Source organism: Pristiophorus japonicus, chromosome 13 (genome assembly GCF_044704955.1).
Source record: "Pristiophorus japonicus isolate sPriJap1 chromosome 13, sPriJap1.hap1, whole genome shotgun sequence".
Lineage (NCBI taxonomy): Eukaryota > Metazoa > Chordata > Chondrichthyes > Pristiophoridae > Pristiophorus > Pristiophorus japonicus.
This window is the reverse complement of record NC_091989.1, coordinates 15647957-15669386: the sequence shown is the minus strand read 5'-3', so window position 1 is coordinate 15669386 and position 21430 is coordinate 15647957. Positions and strand designations below refer to the sequence as shown.

Sequence of the window (21430 nt, the reverse complement as noted above, 5' to 3'; positions counted from 1 at the left end):
TTTATTTCACAGCTCTGGAATGCTGCACTTGCCTGAGACCTGTCCTTATATACCTGTCTCTTGCAAGTGCACCCCTGGTGGTAAGGTATGCTGGTGGTTACAGGTCATATCTTATTACAGTCATGTATAGCATGTTAGGATACAGTTATATATAATAATGTAAGATACATGACATGGATGATGCACTTTGACGAACGCAACGATCCCTATGGTTATTTTTTCTCCTATGTGCGGTCCTCCGTCCCCCACAGCCAGTTCTGCAGGTCTACTTTCTCCATGCTCCTCTGATTGGAGCGTGGGCAGATACAGCAGGAGTGGCAAGAGACTGGAGGGATGTGATTGGGGCCCAGGAGAAGCGTGAGTTCGGGCCAGGGGCCCAGGGGCAGCTCGGGCCAGCCCACAATGCGATGTGTGCGCACTAGGTCCGTGCAGCAGAGCTGGTCTCCAGTCATCTTGAATAACCCTCGCCACTGGACCAAGACCTAGCTCTGTCAAGCCCGTGTGGTGGTTGGTGTGTAATGGCCACCATACATTAAAAAAAATCCACGCACAGGCCTCTTCCATCCTTCAGGATGTAGTTCAGGAGCTAGAATATTAGATCCTTCATTGAAACACCTGTGAACTCATCTTTTTTTGGCGTGGAAACAAGTCATCCTCATTTTGATGATGCTCCTCTGCCAAGGGTGACCAACGCCATGAGTTAGCAGAGTTGTATGGTGAACAGGAATGCTCAGTGTGCATGTGCCACGACCAGAGGTATCGTGCTCCTGAACGATAAAGCATTGGTGCAGGAGCAACATTCGACACATCTGGAATAGCGAGGGGTTAATAGGCTTGCGAGCAAAACCGCGTGGTTTGGGGAAGTCGTGTCTCCTGTGGGCATTTGTGTTGTTTCAGGTGATGGATGTGGATCCTTGCAAAACAGCTAACACCTTTGTTTGCAGCTTCAACAGTAGAAGTAATGGGTTTGTGCAGCAACAGAGACGCAGCAGAGAAGGCTGGTTTATTATTTCATGCTTCGATGATAGTTTGTAGTGGCGATTTGTGACCATCAAAGGACAGATAGTTTAGGCATGCAATTTACACAGATCAGCTGCCAGGTTAGCTTATTCCAAGGTGTTGGAATGTGTAATATGCCTGTGGTTTTATTTGAGCTAATCAGTAGTACAGTAACAATGCAAGAGTGAAATTTTGGATCATCATCATAGGCAGTCCCTCGATTCAAGAATGACTCGCTTCCATGCCAAAAAGTTCACAGGTGTTTCAATGAAGGACCTAATATTCCAGATCCCGAACTAAATCTTGAAGGGTGGAAGATGCCTGCGCATGGATTTTTTTATCGTGTGGTGGCCGTTGCACACCAGCCACCACACGGGCTTGACAGAGCTAGGTCTTGGTCCAGTGGCGAGGATTGACCAAGTACGCGCACACATCGCAGTGTGGGCTGGCCCGTGCTGCCCTGGGCCCTTGCCTCTTCGGGGCCCCAAACTCAACGCCTCTCCTGGGCCCTGATCACGTCCCTCTGCAATCTCTCGTCGCTCCTTCGCCCTTACCTCGCCGCTTCTGCTGTATCTGCCCACACTCTACTGACCTGGATCTTGGTGACATAGAAAATAGGTGCAGGAGTAGGCCCTTCGAGCCTGCACTGACATTCAATAAGATCATGGCTGATCATACCCCTTTCCTGCTTTCTCTCCATACCCCTTGATCCCCTTAGCCATGAGGGCCATATCTAACTCCCTCTTGAATATATCCAATGAACTGGCATCAACAACTCTCTGCGGCAGGGAATTCCACAGGTTAACAACTCTGAGTGAAGAAGTTTCTCCTCATCTCAGTCCTAAATGGCCTACCCCTTAAACTAAGACTATGTCCCCTGGTTCTGGACTTCCCCAACATCGGAAACATTCTTCCCTCATCTAACCTGTCCAGTCCCTTCAGAATCTTATACGTTTCTATGAGATCCCCTCATCCTTTGCTCTCCTACTCCAGCACGTGCTTCTCCTTCTGCTCCCCGGCCTGCTCCGATGGTGCTCGCAGGCCGGGGGCTGCGCAGTTTTGGATGGTGGTGTGGTGGTTATGTTGCTGCACTAGAAATCCCAAAGGTCTGGTCGAACAATCCAGAGAATGAGAGTTCAAATCCCACCGTGTAATGTATTTGCTTCATGGGTTCTTGCTTAAGAATTCATTGCTAGTTGGTTTATTAACAAACGTTTAACAATCACACTACACATTACCAGTTCATCCATTAGGCTCACAACTGCATACCACATCGAAGATGACCGAGACCCAACTGACTGGGGTTTTATTGAGTCTTGTGAACATCACATGACCGGCTAAGTCACTCACAATGCAACAGCTCCACAAACCTGTGGTGCATGCTCACACACTGTGGCAGTTTGAATAATTTGAATTTAGTTGCAAATAAAAAGTTGCTATCAGTTAAAGTAGCCATGAAGCTGTTAGTGTCATTAAAAACCCAACCAGTTCAGGAATGCCCTGCTTTAAAGGGGCACTCCTACATATGATATTCACAGTATCTGGTGCACCTCATTGGATAGAATTTGAGCCTTCCCATCACCTGCAGGATACTTTGTTTTCTAAGGTGCTAACGCTGACCTTGCTCCCAATGCTATTTTTAAGGCAGCCATCATGCAATATATCTAGTCATAGAACACAGATTTCACACAAGCTCAGTAACCAATTTAAGACATTTTGACAAGTTTTAAAAAAAAACTCCCATTCCTCAGTTTAGTGCCCATTTCTTTGGAGAATTTTCTCTTAACTATTCAGTATTTGTTAAGTTAATGTTTTCCAACCTAACTCCGTCCTTTCAAATTGGGGAAAAAAAGGATGATTTTAAAAATGTATAATGAGAACAGATTGAACACTAAATTGCTATAAATGGAATTAATAGATGCACAAGAAATTGCCAACTGGCCGCCTATAATGTATCGCGGAGAGCAGTTATTTTCCAGCAGGTATTTTTAAATTCGACATTGTGGTGCTGTAGATGAAAGTAAATGGGTCATTTGCAGAGAGACAATGTTTGCAATTAATTACCTTGTGGAAAGAAGGCAAGTCTGAACGGAACCTCATCTTCAGAGTGGTATGTCCAAATGCTTGTTGACTCACTTGTGAGAAATGGACTCGAGAGCAGGCATTTTGTGGTTTGCAGACTTTTTGTGGGATTGACTCCACTTGACTGTTGGCACATGGATGGAATTCGGATAATGGAACTTTCTCCTCCTTTAGCTCCTGAATCCTCAGTTTAGAGGAACAAACATCATAAAAGAGGGATAGACAAGCATGTAATCCAGATACGTCGGGCAGAGTTCTCTGACTGCTTGTGGTGTTGCATCATACTGCCATCTGTTAATGTGATGCAACATATAAACACCCCGATGGCAGAGTTTCATTGGATGAGCGGCAGATTGTTTGTCAGTAAACCATGCAGCAGTGGCATTACAGATAGCTGGTGCGCTTGGGTGTCAAGGACATAGTACACTGACTACTGCTGTTTGCACGTCAACTGAGTGCACAGAAACATGCGTATACAGGTTGAGCGTCCGAAATCCCAAGTGTTCTGGAATCCGGACATGGGGCTGATCCGTGGCGGGGTCGTCCGGAAACCGGAAAATGTTCCGAAATCCGGACCCCACCGCCTCGACCAACCCCACCACAACCCGACCTCACCCTGGCGCTTGGTGGCCTAACCTCGCCCCGGCCCTCGGCGGCCCGACTTCACCTCTCCTCACCGCCCCCTCCCCAACCTCGGCCGTCTGACCACGCCCCCCCCACCCAGGCAAATACGTTCCGAAATCCGGAAATATCCAGAATCCGGAACGTTCTCTGATTTCAAAATACTACGGATGCTGGAATCTGGAACAAAAACACACCATGCTGAAATCTCAGCGGGTCAGGCAGCATCTGTGGAGAGGAAGCAGAGTTAATGTTTTGGGTCGGTGACCCTTCGCCATACTAACCCTTTATTCCATGCTCTCTGGGCCATCACTGACGCCAATACATCCAACTTCACGTCCCAACAAACAACAGTATTCAACACCGCTGGAGTGCAGCGGTTAGCAAGAGCTCGGCAGATGCCCATCGAGCGAGGGTAGAGCAGGAGTGAAGTATAAATTTAAAAAAAAAATGCTAGATAGTGATATCAACAACAACTTGCATTTATATAGTGCCTTTTAACGGAGCAAAACATCCCATGGTGCTTCACAGGAGCGTTCTCAATGAAAGTGTTGTGTATGCAATAACTCGATAGACTGAAGACAGTAAACTCTGAACAGGTACAAACCTGGCTCTACTTTATTAGGGCCCAAAGTGATTACATTACAAGATGGCTGGCCTTGTATACCTGGGCCGTGCGCACCGCCCAGTGACCTCCGACAGTGGCGCCACCTGGTGGCTAGTAAACCCAAGCATACATACATGGCAAAGTTTGATACCGAGCCACAAAAGGAGATATTGGGACAGATGACTTGATCAAAGAGGTTGGTCTTGCAGGAGGAGAGAGAGCCGGAGAGGTTGAGGGAGGGAGTTCCAGAGCTTCGGGCCTAGGCAGCTGAAGCCTTGGCCACCAATGGTGGACGAGGGAAATTGGGGATGCACAAGAGGCCAGAATTGGAGGAGCGGCGACATCTCTGAGGGTTGTAGGGCTGGAGGAGGTTAGCGATAAGTTGGGGCGAGGCTGTGGAGGGCTTATTGAGGATTTGGGCTATGCTGTAATTGAAACAAACTATTAGACAGAATAAAGATGCACTGTAGCTGATCGTTTGCAGCAGTTAATTTCCTGAACCAGTATCGACCAATGCCAGGTGTTTATTTACTCTGCTCGCAGTCAGGCTCTGTCTCTATCTCTCTCTCTCTCTCTCTCTCTCTCTCTCTCTTGCTCTCTGGTTCAGGGGACAGACTGCAGCTCTTCATTGAGCATCCACTGACGACACATAGGATTACATAAGGTCTACGGCATTTATGCTCCACTCGAGCCTCCTCCTGTCTTTCCTCATCTAAATCTGTCAGCATAACCCTCTATTCCCTTCTCCCTCATATACCTGTCTAGCCTCCCCTTAAATGAATCCATACTATTCACTTCAACCACTCCGTGGTAGCGAGTTCCACATTCTCACAAATCCCTATTGGATTTCTTTGTGTCTATCTTGTACTAAGCCTCTAGTTATGCTCTTTCCCACAAGTTGAGTTCCTTTCCAGCGATTGAACATGCTCACATACAGGAGCATTGAGCTGAGGACATCCACTACCTGTTGAACGTCTGTTGCTCAGGGGCTTTGGAGAATTCAAAGTTGTTAAATTACGAGTTGCAATTGGTTTCCAGCCAAGAGGACATTTTCCACCGATCAGCATTTTAAGTTGTCCAAGCAGGGCTATTGAACTCCAAACCACATTCATTACCTTATTACTTGTTAAATCCTCACCAGTGCATTGGCTTTAAGTTTTACTGCAGTTGTTGGCCACTTTGCTGCTCTCAGATTTGCAACTGTTTGTAGCTCAGTGGGTAGCACACTCGCCTCTGAGTCAGAAGGTCGTGGGTTCAAGTCCCTCTCCAGGAACCTTGAGCACGCAAAATCTCGGCTGACACTGCAGTGCAGTGCTGAGGGAATACTGCACTGCTGGAGGTGCTGTCTTTTGGATGAGATATTAAACGGAGGTTCTGTCTGCTCTCTCACCTGGACAGGAGATCCTATGGCACTATTTCGAAGAAGAGCAAGGGGAGTTCTCCCCGGTGTCCTGGCCAATATTTATTCCTCAATCAACAAACATGACAAAAACAGATTATCTGGTCATGATCATATTGCTGTTTGTGGGAGCTTGCTGTGCGCAATATGGCTGCCACGTTTCCCACATTACAACAGTGACTGCACTTCAAAACGTACTTCATTGACGGTGGTCGTAAAAGGTGCTATATAAATGCAAGTCTGTTTTTCTGATTAAAAAGAACTGAAAGCTGTTCCATGATGTCCATATCTTTTAAATGACATGCTCTTCAATGGGACTAAGATTTTAAGGGCAGATTATACAGGTCTTGTTGGAGGTAATTGTTCACAGTATGGTGCAGCCTCAAATCAGTCACTGTGGGTTTTAACAATGTTCCTAGAAATTAGATCGGGGAATACTGAGGATGTGGTATTGTGTAGGATGTGGTATTGTCAGAACTTGGCCCATAGAAAAATTTAGTCCAATTGCACTGAGGGTTTCACCAATCTTTTTGTCCTGTTCTTTAGTGGGTGCTGGCAAGAACCTTAGTCCTTTTAGGCCACTTACCTTCTGTAACTGGTTTGTTTTTAGTTTCATGACTCATGAACACCTGCTTGTGCTCCATTGCCTTGCCCTTGAATTTGGTGTATAGCTCTCAGCCTGAAGAATTCCGCAGTCTGCCAAGTGTCCCCCATCAAGTATATTCAGCCGTCAATCAGCTAAATAGGTTTTGTTGTTGAGAGAGCTGTGTAATAATCTTAACTTTGCAGTACATATCAAGAGACTGTTCTTGAGCTGCTTTTTTTTGGGGGGGGCGGGGGGGTGTCATTTTTCATTCCCTTCCATGTGTGGCCTCTCATGTGAGATTATAATGTTACGGCACACAAAGGGGCATGCTGTACATGGGCAGTGCAGTGCTATACATGAGAACATGTTTATCTACCTCCGAGCCACCATTTTTGTTAGATTTCTTCAGCCTAGCCCATTGTGTGTTCAGTTGTGCGTCCTTGCTTTTCGATCTCTATCTCCGTGAAAGCCTGCTTTGCTTTAATTAGCCTGTAGCCATTTCCCAAAGGCTCTGTGCTTCTGAATATATTCATTTTGTGGTCCAAACAACTGTTGGCCTCATCTAAATTGGGATCAAGAACACCTAAAAAGCATTGTCCATTTTGTTTGTCTATTCCTTAAACTGACTGTAATGTGTGCACCTGTGAGGATGCTCACAGTTTTTGTAGAGCTACAGCCTCACTAGTCTGAAAATGCCTGATCTCGTCTGATCTTGAAAGCTAAGCTGAGTCAGACCTCGTTAGTACTTGGATGGAGACCGCCTGGGAATACCAGATGCAGTCGGCTTTTCACCGGTACGCTCGCGGCCTTCAGTGAGAGGTGGGCGCCGGAGGGACTGGACTGGAGTGCATGATCACCCCCGGCAACCAAATTTTAATTTTATGTTTTTGCCTAAAGCTTAATTTGTTTTAAGTGCCCCCCGCCCCCCCCCGCCCCTCCCTTGGCCAGGGGGCACTTGTATAATTTGTTTTCTACACACTCAGTTGAGCTGGGAGTGGCTTAGCCAGTCACATGATGTTCACAAGACTCAATAAAACCCCAGCCATTTGGGCTCGGGGGGGGGGGGATCCACGATGAGGCAGGTGGTTGTGAGCCTGGTGGATGAACTGGTAATGTGCAGTGTGATTGCTAAACCTTTGCTCATAAACCAACTAGTTCTTAATAGCAATGTGTTGCTAGGAATTCTTAAGCAAACAACCCATGAATCAAATAAATTAACTGATGAATAATTCAAGAATTTCCAAATGCAAGAATGAACAGGAAGTGGAAATTGAAAGTGGTGAAATCGTCCCCACTGAAAGAGGGACATGGGTCCGAGAGTTAAGTTTACATCTAGTGCGCTACAGTGGATATGCCTGATTGCTGCAATGGTAAATGTTGGTCGTCTTGGGGACCAAAGGAGTAGGTCACCTGATATGCTGCATAGATTGGATCGCTGTTCTATTTGGTGTTTTTAAACTCTGCTGGAGTGTGTCGAGGAGCACGAGGTAATCTCAACTGCTGCAGAAACACCACCTTGATATTGCGTGCAAGTTATGTTGAAAGCCTCCAAAACATTATCTGGATAATACTTGTATGGAATTTTAGCTTGGCAGCGCCAACGAGTATGCAAATGTTAGATGCATTGGGAAAATAGCCTTGGGCACTGGATGGCATGTTTGGGCAATTAACGGAGAGTAGAATAGAGACGCCTGTTATATCATTATTACAGATAACCGAGACCACATTACACAAAAACAAGTTACACAATGTTTTTTTTGGAGTCAAGTTGAGGACAGTTATAAATAAGACTTTTATAAGTGTTCCATCCTTAATGAGCGGTCCCTGTCTCACTGTCGCGTTCTAATCTGATGGGGGCAAAAATTGTGGTTGGAGGCTTCCTGCAGGCAGATGCCTCCGATCAAAATTTGACATTTTGACAGATTGCGAATGCTGGCTCTTGGCGCATCGCGCGGCGAGAGCCGGCATTTGTGAGGCCTCTGAGTGTGGCGCACATTGTACGCACCCAGAGCGGTGGCAATTTATGGTGCGCAGTATTTGTACCTGAGTTTGATCAGAGTAATTGGTAACACACGGTTGCCATGTTTCCTTTTATATTGAGTGGCATCAATGTTGCAGACCCATATGTACCTTCTAATAAATTCCAAACAAAAAGAACATTAATTCAGCCTACCCCACCTACTACCGGCAATGTAGGAAAGTGGGTATTATGCTATGGCGTTCCGTCATGTCAGCATGTTCCCAGCTTTTCCCACATGTTCCCTTTTGTAAGATGCGACATTCCCTCAATAGCTCAAAGAATCTTCTTTGAGGAGGTGGGACAACAGTATTTCCTCCTCAGTCTGTCTTGATTTAATCGACCGAATTGAGGTTCTCTGGATTATGAAAAGGATCGAGAAAGCCCATTGAAGCATATTGTTCACCAAGATGAATGGTTACCAAGGTAAAAGTTAATGGTAAGATTGTTTTTACTCCCAAGTTAGTTGTGCAATCAGTTACTAGTGAAGGCAACTGAAGTGGAATGCATAAGTAGGTTCAAGAGGCAGCTCGACTTTTCTTTTTTGTGGAGCGAGAAAAGATTATGGGAAGAAGTTAAGTTGGGTTGGGATCTAGCCAATGTGATAGGTTTGTTGGGCCAATTAATATTTCCTGCCACGAAACAATTCCAACGTGTTGCAAACCTCCTGGAGCTAAGATGATGGGCAGGTAACCTGCTCTCGGGTTTTATCAAGTGCCACTCTTCAGGTTGCTGCTGGAAGCGGCTAACAGCGGTCGGGCTGTGATGTCCTGCAATTGACACCTCTCTCATCACACCAAGCTAAGCCCGAGGCCGAGATTGCTGGTTTCCGCTGCAGAGCGGGGAAATCTATTTCACATCCCATCGCTCGCTACTGCATCTTTCTGCTCAGAATGTCGCCGCACCATTCGCTCAGCATCATCGTGCATTTTCACACAACACCGATCTAGTGTATTTGCTTCATGGGTTCTTTGCTTAAGAATTCACAGCTACACATTTGCTGCAAAGAACTAGTTGGTTTATTAGCAAAGGTTTAACAATGAAACTGAACCCTACCAGTTCATCCACCAGGCTCACAACTGCATGCCTCATCGTGGGGAACCGGAACTCAATTAGCAGGGGTTTTATTGAGTCTTGTGAACATCACACGACTGGCTACGTCACTCGAGGTGCAACAGCTCCACAAATCTGTGAGCATACACTCCCATGCATACATTACAACCTGTACTCAATATACTCCCTTTTTTGATAAATTATATGGCAAGGTTTTATGTGCTGAATCATAGCTCTGCAAAACATTCTGTACTCAACATATTAACTTGTCAAACTTGCCTTTGACATCCTTCAAATTGAACAAGAAAAACTAATAAAGATTTAAAATTTTTTAGGCTCATTGAGCTTCTGTACTTGCTTCTGAATGACAGCATAATTAACCATTCGAAAATATGCCGACGTGCAACTATTTGAGGTGCTCGGGACACGATTCCTGCAGTGTAAATAGAATTGTCTGAGTTAAGAGGAAAGAACCTAAAAAAGCAATAGAACGAGAAAAGGACATTCAGCCCATCTAGCCTGTTAAGTCCTCCTGATCTCAATTTTTCGAGCTTTGTGTTACGCATCTGTCCTCCAGGCGTACGGTCCAAGTTAAATAAACTACTTGTATTTATTGTAACCACTTCTCTGCTGTTTAAAAACCGGAACAAATTGCCTCTTAATCATGCACATACTGCATTACAAATGTGGTCTCACGATTGATCAATTTAAGGTTAAAATAACTTCCAATTGATGCCTATTTGATTAGCTTTCAGAACTGACGATACGTTCAATGAATTGTCAATAACTGCAGAAAAACTTTACCCTTTTCACATCCGCCAAATCAAATCTGGTCATTTTGTGTTCCTCCTTCCATATTGTATAATATATGTGAATTATTTTTAATTGCTTCCCTCCTTTCCTTTTATTTTTTCTGCTTAACTCAACCATATCTCTTTGAATATGCTCAATCTATTATCTGGCCACGTAGTTTGAGATAATGTGACTTTTTTTTAAAGTAGCACTCTTCGCCACATCATTTGTGAATAAATGCATTTGTGATGTTGTAAGAACACTAGGTTCGATACTCTTGACAAGAAATACATCAAGGGCAGCAGACAAACTTCAGTCACCTCACTCAGCCCTATTGGTACCCTTGATAACGTAAGAATTAGGAGCAGAAGTAGGCCATTCGGCCCCTCGATCCTGCTGTGCCATTCAATGAGATCATGGCTGATCTTCGACCTCAACACTTTCCTGCACTATCTCCATACCCCCTTGATTGCCTTATTATCCAAACATCTATCGATCTCAGTCTTGAATATATTGAATGGCTGAGCATTCACAGTCCTCTGGGGTAGAGAATTTCAAACCATTCACCACCCTCCACGTGAAGAAATTTCTCCTCATTGGCCAACCCCTTATTGAGACTGTGACCCCTGGTTCTCAACTCCCCAGCCAGGGGAAACATCCTCCCTGCATCTATCCTGTCATTGACTTCCAAATCAATGAAACACTGGCACCTCGTCATGCCAGGTCACTCATTTACCTTCTAGCTTTTCGGGGCTTTAACAAAGGGGTTGTACACCAGTCCAGACAAGACAGGACATCTCAGTTGCCTTTAACTGGTTATGGGCTTGATGGCTTGTTTCCTATCCCTGGTAATGAATGTTTTGTTTGTATAAGCCTCTTTAGCTTAATTAGCATCGGCCCTTTCCTTTCCTGTTCCTTTCTCCTTTCCTAGTATTCATTCTGACTACTGACTCCATTTTGAGGACACATCTAAAGCAATTCTTAAGGCATTTCTTCTAAAACGTACAATCTTTTGCTCCATAGTTTTTGCCTCTGCTCTCGCTCTTGCCCTCGCCCCTCTCCCTTTCCTTGCCCACTTGCACGCACCTATCTCCTCTTTTCCTCCTGAGCCGCCATCTCGCTTCCTGGCTCTTTCTCGCCCTCTCCCCTCTCTCACACCTACTTACACACCCTCTCTTTCAACAATCAAATAACAAGAGCTGGATCGAATGTGAATACTTTCTCCTTGACCGTGCAGCAGAGAGTAACGTGGCCTCCTGTGTAAAAACATTCTCACGCACAGCACTGAAGAATGAAGCTCTTCTGTACAAAGCAGTTGCCTTAGAGAACTCTAGCATCATCAGTACCTTGTATCATCGAATCTCACAATAAAATCAATAATATCCTTTTGATCTTTGTTACGTGGGGCTACTTGAATATGAAAACAGAAGTGCAATCCACAGGTAAAGATTTGAAAGGAAAAATGAACTTCCTGCTGATGTATTGCACACAGACAGCATTTTAATAAGGAAGGAAAGTGGTTTCATCTTTGCTGCCTCATTTAAAACAATGTCTTGCAACAATGGAGAGCCACCTATTGTCATGTATGTTTACAGTTCTGCCAAAATCTTGAATATTTTGGTCGAGGTAATGCAGCCAAGTGGCATTGGTAAGTCTTTGGTTGAAGACATGTCTAATCAATGGATAGGAGAGCACGGGAAGAGAAAAAAAGGCATCGGATCTTATTGAATAGTAGAGCAGGCTCGAGGGGCCGAATGGCCTACTCCTGCTCCTATTTCTTATGTTATGTAGTTTATTGGGAAAAAATGAATTCACAAGGGTTTAAGTGTTTCTGTGATTGCTTCCTCAGTTTATAGCTTCATCTGGCAATTTTTGTTGTTGGGGTATTCTAAGTTCTATATTGAAGTTTTGAACATTATTACAAGGATGGAGTGTTTACAGCCAAACTGTTCAGAGTATGCTCACAGGTTTGTAGAGCTGTTGCATTGAGAGTGGTTTAGCCAGTCATGTGATGTTAACAAGACTCAAAACCTCAGTCAGTTGAATTAGGTCATTCACGATGAGGTATGCAGTTGTGAGCCTGGTGGATGAACTGGTAATGTGTAGTGTGATTGTTAAACCTTTATGAATAAACCAACTAGTTCTTCATAGCAATGTGTTGCTATGAATTCCTAAGCAAAGAACCCATGAAGCAAATACATTACAGGAGTGTATAACGTTGCCAGATGGAACGACTCCACCTTAAGATCTGGTGGGAGTTTTCACCTGTGATTTTATCTGGCAGTTCCTGTAATTTTGAAGCTCGGTGTTGGGATGAATCCCAACGTTTGGCTGCAGCATCTGAAAAGAACAAGATTTGAGTGTTGGTTACATGAAAGTGGGAGCGACACGCATTTGGTGCGGGTGAATCAAAAATAATGGCAAACGCAAATGTTTGCAGATTGAAGTCCATGTCTATAAATGAATCTCAGCCGGGACCGCATTAGGTTGGCTGCAGCATCCCTCTGCGGAAGGAGGGTGAAATTGGGCAGGATTGTTATCCAATCACTCCTGCTTTTAAAGTGAATGTTGGGTATGGGCAGAGTTGGGCTTGGCTAACGTGCTTTGGGATGAATAGCCTGTTGACCCTCCCTGTCCACACTTGTGTGATTATCCATTGGCGTAATGCGGTGTCTGGTGCCATGCTCCAATGAGGAGCCGATTCCTTCAGGAAATGAGACAGGAATGGAAGGGAACTGGTAGAAACGGTGGTGGGGAGCGAGAAATATTCCAGTCAATTTATTTTGGGTGAGTTCTGTGCAAAGCACTTGATTTTATTGATTTCACTATCCGTCATCCTTGTTTAAATGAGATTGTGATGTTATGGAATTTTTTGACCATTTTCCTACAAAGGATTTGAGAAAGTTATTTTGAATGTTTTTTTTTTAAGCAATTTACATTCTCCCAAGTTTTGGATGAAAGTTGGTGAATGTGCTAAAATTTGTTGTTTTCTCCAGAAACTAAACAATAAGTATGTGTTGCTTGTCTAGGTAAATGAAAAACACCCCACATACACACTCTTTTGACAAGTCCGTCAACTGTGAGCAGAGGAAAAAAGGAGACTGGGACACAGGCAGAGAGAGATTGGCTTTATGAAGCAGAAGGCTGCGAGAGAAGACCACTTCATTTGAAGAGAAAGGTGAGAGGACCTTCTCTAGCATTTCAACCCCTTAGAGAAGAGTTGAAGGCCATTTTTACAAAAATCAAGTAAGACAATCCACTGGCGTGGCCCAATGCTTTATTTTGTACTATTCTGCCACGGTAAGGTGTCCAGATTGAATTCAGTGAGTCCGGTCACAACCGAATCATAGAATGGTTACAGCACGGAAAGAGGCCATTGGGCCTGTCGAGCCTGTGCCGGCTCTCCAAGAGCACATCAGCTAGTCCCACTCCCCCGCCCTTTCCCCGTAGCCCTGCAAATCAGGTAGTTGTCCAATTCCCTTTTGAAAGCCATGATTGAATCAGCCCCTGCCACCCTTTCAGGCTTTTGTTTGTTGGCCATACTGTGAAATAAGGCAGCTTAATGATTCAGCTCTGGCCTTGTCTTACCAAGTCTTTGGGTAGTTTTTGAGCTAGTCTTTAAAGGTTATGGGGTCAAAATTCAGTTTATACCGTCTCCCGTTACCGCGTGCTGGTGGCATCCATGCCCCGGCTGAAATTTAGTCGTCTCTTTGGCAGAGACGCCAAGAGGCAATGCCGCGCCGGCTAACGCCACTCGCGTGGTGACGTCATCCAGTGTACAACACCTCTTTGATGTCTCTCTCTCAATATTCCCGGGATGATGGGACTGACATATCAAGAAAGACTGGATCAACTGGGCTTGTATTCACTGGAGTTCAGAAGAATGAGAGGGGATCTCATAGAAACGTTTAAAATTCTGATGGGTTTAGACAGGTTAGATGCAGGAAGAATGTTCCCAATGTTGGGGAAGTCCAGAACCAGGGGTCACAGTCTAAGGATAAGGGGGAAGCCATTTAGGATCGAGATGAGGAGAAATTTCTTCACCCAGAGAGTGGTGAACCTGTGGAATTCTCTACCCACAGAAAGTTGTTGAGGCCAATTCACTGAATATATTCAAAAAGGAGTTAGATGTAGTCCTTACTACGAGGGGGATCAAGGGGTATGGCGAGAAAGCAGGAATGGGGTACTGAAGTTGCATGTTCAGCCATGAACTCATTGAATGGCGGTGCAGGCTGGAAGGGCTGAATGGCCTGCTCCTGCACCTATTTTCTATGTTTCTATTTGCTTTGGACGGCGGCCGTACCGACAGGCAGCCGTACAGCCAGGAAAAAGTGGTAGTCAAACAGCAGAACTCGGGCAGAATCAGCCAGAGAGCAATGTAAGTTTCTTTTTTTCTTTACTTCTTTTTTTTCGTGAGTTTTCCAAATGGGGACGTTTGTGGGTTGGAGAAGTTTGAGGTTTTTTTTTCTTTCTGCCCGTTTCCCAGCGAGCATGGCGACAGTCTCCCGTTGCGAAATTCAGCCGGCCTCCTGAGCTCCCGCCTGAGGATGAGTGCAACGCCACTTTTTAGCGCTGCGCTCTCACCTTTTGGGCGTAAAAACTGAATTTGGCGGTTGGAGCCTGCACCGAATGCCTGTCAGTAAAATCAGCACTCTGGCGGTGACACCGCCTCAAAAACGGCGGGACCCAATTTCGACCCTTATATTTTTGAAGGAGTCATTGACTGGATTGTAGAGCAGAGCTGGTCTCCAGTCGTCTTGGTTAACCCTTGCCACTGGACCAAGACCTAGCTCTGTCAAGCCCGTGTGGTGGCTGGTGTGCAACGGCCACCCCACGTTTTTAAAAAAAAAAATCTACGCACAGGCATCTTCCACCCTTCAGCATGTAGCTTGGGATCTAGAATGTCAGGTCCTTCTTTGAAACACCTGTGAACTCATCCCTTTTTGGTGTGGAAGAAAGTCATCCTCGATACAAGGGGCTGCCGATGATGATGATGATGACACCGCCTTGAATGAAACTGAGCTATACAGGCCAAGAAGGGTATTCGATGTTCCGTATTGACTTTAGTCAGGTTGGCAGTCGTGGCTGGCTGTCTGGTCTCCATGCTTAAGTTTGAGGAGGATAAAAATACACTACACATGCAGTTTCTGAACACCATCCAATGACTCCTGGGAAATGTGCGTGTGGCTGGCAGAGAAAGACGACATTTGGGTCAGCTGCAATTTTCCTCTGGCATCTTTCTCTCCCCCAGCCCATGAACAAATAGGTGGTCAACATTGAGATTCACACATGAATAATAGAAAGCTAACGAAGAATTGGCAGCACTTTTGAAGCTGTATCCAAGCTTGAGTCAGACCCCTCGGGGAGGAAAGAACAAAAAATGAAGGAGAAAAAAATTGCTTTTTATATTTAAAAAAAAAATGGATGGTGTTGCTTTAAATGAAGAAACCCCATTGCTACCCAGGCGCGATCAGATGTTATTTTTCTTTCCACGTGGGTGTGTGCTTCCTTCTTGCTGAATACGGCGCTCCCTCTGTTCTGTGTTTCAGAATAAGCAATGAAGTGGTGCACAGGAGGATACAGTATTTAAAAAGAACATTTAAAAACCCTCTCTGGAGCCTCGCAGCCAATCTCTGGTGCCAACACGACAAGGTGACACAGCTGGAACTTGGCATGGCTTAGTCTGGACCCAAATTGTGGACTGTCCTTAATCACCTCGAACACAGGAATGTGCTATCGTCACATGAAGCAGAATTGGGAGGTATGGCAGGGAGAGGCCGATAAATATCCTGTTTCACAGCACTTATTTTGTGAGAGTGCATCACAATGTCAATGATATTTTTTTAATTATGCTTTTAAAACCCACTTTTAAAAAAAATAATTATTGGTGAGTAGATGCTCACACTACTTTTTTCTTCCAAGAGAATGAAAACATTGCGAGCACATTATGTATATTTTTTTAAATGCATACATGCCAGAATGTATTTTTTATTAAAGTAGATGCTGTAATGGGAAAACAGTAGATTTGTTATTCTGGAAAGATGGAATTGGATAGGTCCTAATGCCTTCTCTGTCCAAACCTACTCTGTGAAGTGATGGGTATATTCCCTTGTGGCCTTTAGGTAGAGGAATGCCTTGGTAGGGGGGGGAAAGACAGTGAAATTTGTACAAATATATCTACCCGTTCAGACCAGTAATTTTGAATTATAGCTAATTTCCTAAGGGCGCAGTGTTTTACAACAGTCGCTGTTATGAAAGGTGTCTATCAATCTATTTGGACAAAGGCTTTACCTGTTTGACTTGGAAGCCTCTTAGCTTTAAACAATGCTTGTCATCTGTGTTTGTTCAAGCAAAGTCCTCGTGACTTGTGTTTGTCTAAACCCAGAGTGTGGGTGGCTGGAAGATTAGACTTCAATAGATCATTTTGTGCAGAGAAATTAGAAGTGTAATTTATGAATAATATTTAACACTTGCAAAACTGAGAGAAATCTGTTGTTTTACAATGTTGTCCCTGCCTTTGCTGGCAGTGTTGACTTGCAAGGTTCCACAGTACCTCTCCACGAGTGAGTCTTGTCAGCGAGTGTCGGAAGCCATTCGACCCAAGAAGGCATCATCACAATGCCTGACTCTCCTTATCCTAATTTACGTACCTGAACTTTCTAACAGGTGTGCTGGACAGCGATCGGTCGCAAGAACCCAAAATACTTGCTCCCCTCTCCCATTGCCAGTCGGAGTGTTGCTAGCAGAAAACTGCTAGTGCGGACGCAAACAAAGCATCAGTCCTGGGACCATTCTGGTCTGTGGGGCTCAGTGCCACATGTAGTAACGCGCTGATCATAAATTGGGAGAGCTCATGGGCAATTGATGTCACTTGGCTTTCAAATTCATAACAGGACTTTATTGCAGCATCAGCCATGGCTCAGTGGGTCTCGCCTCTGGGTCAGAAGGTTGTGGGTTCAAGTCCCACTCCAGGGACTTGAGTAGAAAAATCTAGGCTGACACTCCCAGTGCAGTGCTGAGGGATTGCAGCACTGTCGGAGGTGCTGTCTTTCGGATGAGACGTTAAACTGAGGCCCCGTCTGCTATCTCAGGTGGACGTAAATAATCCCATGGCACTATTTCGAAGAAGAGCAGGGGAGTAATAATAAAGGCGCTATATAAAAAAAGTAGTTATTAATGTAGTAAAATGACCCAAGGCGTTTCACAAGTATTACAGACAAATGGATAAATTTGATACCGAGCCAGAGAAGAAATTCTCAGATGATCAAAAGCTTGGTTAAGGAGTAAGTTTCAAGGAGTGCCTTAAAGGAGGAAAGAGAACAGAGAGGTTTAGGGAGGGAGTTCGAGCTTCGGGCCCAAACAGCTGAAGGCACATCCACCGATGGTTGAGCCATTTTCATGAGGGATGTTCAAGAGGCCAGAATTTGAGGAGCGCAGACATCTTGTGGGGTTCTGAGGCTTAAAAAGATTAGAGATAGGGAGGGGCGAGGCCATGGAGTGATTTGTAAACAAGGATGAGAATTTTGAAATTGTTTAACTGGGAGCCAATGTAGGTCAGAAAGCACAGGGGTGATGGGTGAACTTGACTTGGTGCGAGTTAGGACACGGGCTGCTGAGTTTTATCCCCAGTCTCCTGGGGCCAATATTTATCGCTCAATCACCATCATAAAAAAAGATTGTCTGGTCATTATCACATGGCTGTTTGTGGGAGCAAATTGGCTGCTGGATTTCCTACATTACAACAGTGACTACACTTCAAAAGTACTTAATTGGCTGTAAAGGCACTATATAAATGCAAGTGTTTTTTTTATTTTAATTTTCCAGTTAGAAACTTATATACTTGCAGTTATCACATCACAACTGTGACGCTGCATTTTGAAGGTTATCATCTGGGAAATGGAGCAGTCCTTTTTTTTTTCCCACTTTTGTTGCACTCTATGTAATACCGACTCCTACATTTGCCATAACATGGCCAGATGCTGTGTAACCCTCATAGTCTTCCCTCACACTGGGCTCTAATCGCTCTCAAAGAAACCTCTCTCTCTCACTGAACCAGTGATTTTTTTTCACTTTCACCACCAACCAACCTCATGGTTTACCTGAACAACAGGGACTCCTAATTTGGGTTGAATGCTGCTCCAGTCCCCTGCTCAGTGAAAGCTTGATTAAGACTGCTCGGACTCATCCACGTTTAGACCTTTAAAGCTGGCATAACAAAAAGACTTTAACCCAGAAAGTCTGGCCTGTATTCAAAGCCAAATCTCGGATGTAAAAATGCTGGTGGTGAAGCAGGGAACATGACCCTCCATCCCCTCCACTATACTTTTTACATGGGCATGTCCCCATTCTGAATCATGGAATTGCCCCTACATGAACATAGGAACAAGAGTTCAGCCATTCAGCCCCTCCAACCTGTTCCGTCGCCCATTTAGATCATGGCTGACCTGTATCTTGTCTTTATCTAACCACCATGGTTCCCTAAGCCTTAATATCCTTGCTTAACAAAAAATATATCAGTCTCTCTCTCTAATTTTCAAAGGACCTAGCCTCAACAGCTTTTTGGGGGAAGAAAATGCACTACTCTGATACGTTTACACCTCTTTCCACCCCCCCCCCCCCCACCCAACTCTTAAGGTTGCACTAATGTTGCATAGTTCATTGTGTGACCCAGTTGTCCCACATGTGTGCATTTCAGTGCCATTCATCAGCTGGCCTCGTTTCAGAGATGCATCTCCATTGGTTCTAGTCTAAGCAGGTTGATGCTGTTCTCTCAGTAATGGCCTGACCAGAGGACTTGCATAGCTTCAGCTTCACAGAATCATTTGTAGCAACTTGATTCTAAAATGCCCCCTTTCTCCACCCTCCGTTCAACTGGATAAGCGGCAGCCCCAGACTCTAGGTTTAATATTTATTCCCTTTGACGAGATCCCGAGTGGATTCTTGTGCTCCACTTCCCGCTCACTGGTTTAGCTAATGTATCAGATATTCAAACGCCCAAATTTTAACCATGGTTGTGGGTGCTTTTCCTTGCACCAAATTGGTGCATATAACACAGGTGCACAAGGATGTAATATGGCAATGTGCAAATGTAGAAGTTCCAGACTCTTGTGAACACCTTTTTTGAGTTGGCCCGGGGTTCGCCAGTTGCTTCTGAGAGCCCTGAAAATGAGCAAATCTCGCACTCTGACCTCCAAATTATACACTTTGTTTCCTATTCCCAACTATTGCCATAATAATTCTCTGGGAAGAGTGAGTGAGCAGCTTGTGTTTGCGCTCGATGGGCACTTTGATTACAGACCACATCAGATGAGAAGAGGATTGCAATGCAGTGGTAAGGCCAGCCCAACAGAGCTGTTGAGAAGGTTTCTTAGAAGATCAGTATCATCCATGGAGCTGCCTGGACTATGTTGAATTAGTGTTGGCGAGATCACCTGTCCGGAATAAGACTATCACCCGGCAATGATGCTGTCTTACCGTAGGCTGTTGAATGTTGTACCAGGAAAAGCTTTATAAGCTTACTGCAGTTCTACAGGGCCGTGGTGAGGCCACACCTTGAATATTGTGTACAGTTTTGGTCTCCTAATCTGAGGAAGGACATTCTTGCTATTGAGGGAGTGCAGCGAAGGTTCACCAGACTGATTCCTTGGATGGCAGAACTGACATATGAAGAAAGACTGGATCGACTAGGCATATATTCACTGGAATTTAGAAGAATGAGAGGGGATCTCATAGAAACATATAAAATTCTGACAGGATTGGACAGGTTAGATGCATGTTCCCGATGTTGGGGAAGGCCAGAACCAGGGGTCACAGTCGAAGGATAAGGTTTAAGCCATTTAAGACCGAGATGAGGAGAAACTTCTTCACTGAGAACTGTGAACCTGTGGAATTCTCTACCACAGAAAGTTGTTGAGGCCAGTTCGTCAGATATATTCAAAAGGAAGTTAGATGTGGCCCTTCCGGCTAAAGGGATCAAGGGGTATGGAGAGAAAGCAGGAATGGGATACTGAGGTGAATGATCAGCCATGATCATATTGAATGGTGGTGCAGGCTTGAAGGGCCGAATGGCCTACTCTTGCACCTATTTTCTATGTTTCTATAATTCTTGCAGACCTCGGTCTGCATTGAGAATGTTTGAACCTAGTTGGATTTTTTAAGTACTACATAGAGAGTTGAAGGGATGGAAGTTTGTTTCCTGAAAAAATTACGCCTTTAAGAAGGGATTAAGCAGTAAAATATTCAGTGACTTGGATGCTTTTGATTGGTGTGGTTGTACTCAGTCTTCCGCAGGAAGGAATTACTAATGCGTGTCACTTGGGTTGGAGCCATTTCAGTGACTCAGTATCACGTGTCGTTGTGCAATGAACGAGTGAGACACTAGTTCAGCCAATCTCCAACTGTCATCGTGGTCTGCTAGTCAGACAGGTTGTCGTGCAGTGTTACTAACTTGACAAGTGGAGGCTGGGCATTTCCTCCAAATAAGAGGAGGATCTATTGGAAGAAAGTTCCATGAATAGCTCTATTTCAGGACTCTTGATCTTTATAACCTGCTGCAAAATCCTGCTTCTTAATAGCATTAATCCAAGCTTAACTGACTTCTATAGCTGAAGTAAATCTGAAATATCCAACCTTGATTTAAGTTGCAAGAATCCTTCTCTATGATGAGTGAGGCAGTACCAGAACAACGGATATCCTAGTTGTATTACAACCACTCTGATAGTTTCTCAAAACTTTTAATGTTGACATTTAAAATGATCCATTTCCAAGTTGAAGTACTTTCTTCAGAGGGGTTCTGTCAATGGCATAACATTTAAAAGGAAGTCTTGCATTTATATAGTGACTTTCATGACCAGCCAATGTCCCAAAGCACTTTACAGCCAATGAAGTACTGTTACTGTGCTAATTGCGCACAGCAAGCTCCTACAAACAGCAATGTGATGATGACCAGATAATCTGTTTGTGATGTTGATTGAGGGACAAATATTGGCCAGGATACTGGGCAGAACTCCCCTGCTCTACTTCAAAATAGTGCCATGAGATTTTTTTTTAATTTGTTCATGGGATGTGGGTGGCGCTGGCAAGGTCAGCATTTATTGTCCATCCCTAATTGCCCTCAACAAGGTGGTGGTGAGCTGCTGCCTTGAACCACAAAGCAGTTGAGTTAACCGCATTACTCTGGGTCTGGAGTCTCACAATAGGCCAGACCGGGTAAGGACGGCAGATTTCCTTCCCTAAAGGACATTAGTGAACCAGATGGGTTTTAGATCCGCTTGA

General features: G+C 44.6%; 1 long non-coding RNA gene across 9 annotated transcripts in view; it reads left to right on the top strand.

Moving 5' to 3' along the window:
• The window catches only part of LOC139278425 (uncharacterized), a 339699-nt gene that overhangs the window by 300755 nt on the left and 17514 nt on the right, over window positions 1-21430 (top strand). For all 9 annotated transcript variants that reach the window (XR_011596261.1, XR_011596257.1, XR_011596263.1 and 6 more), the window contains 2 exons: window positions 13186-13334; window positions 15706-15917. This is a non-coding gene — a long non-coding RNA (uncharacterized lncRNA). The remainder of the gene's footprint in view (window positions 1-13185; window positions 13335-15705; window positions 15918-21430) is intronic.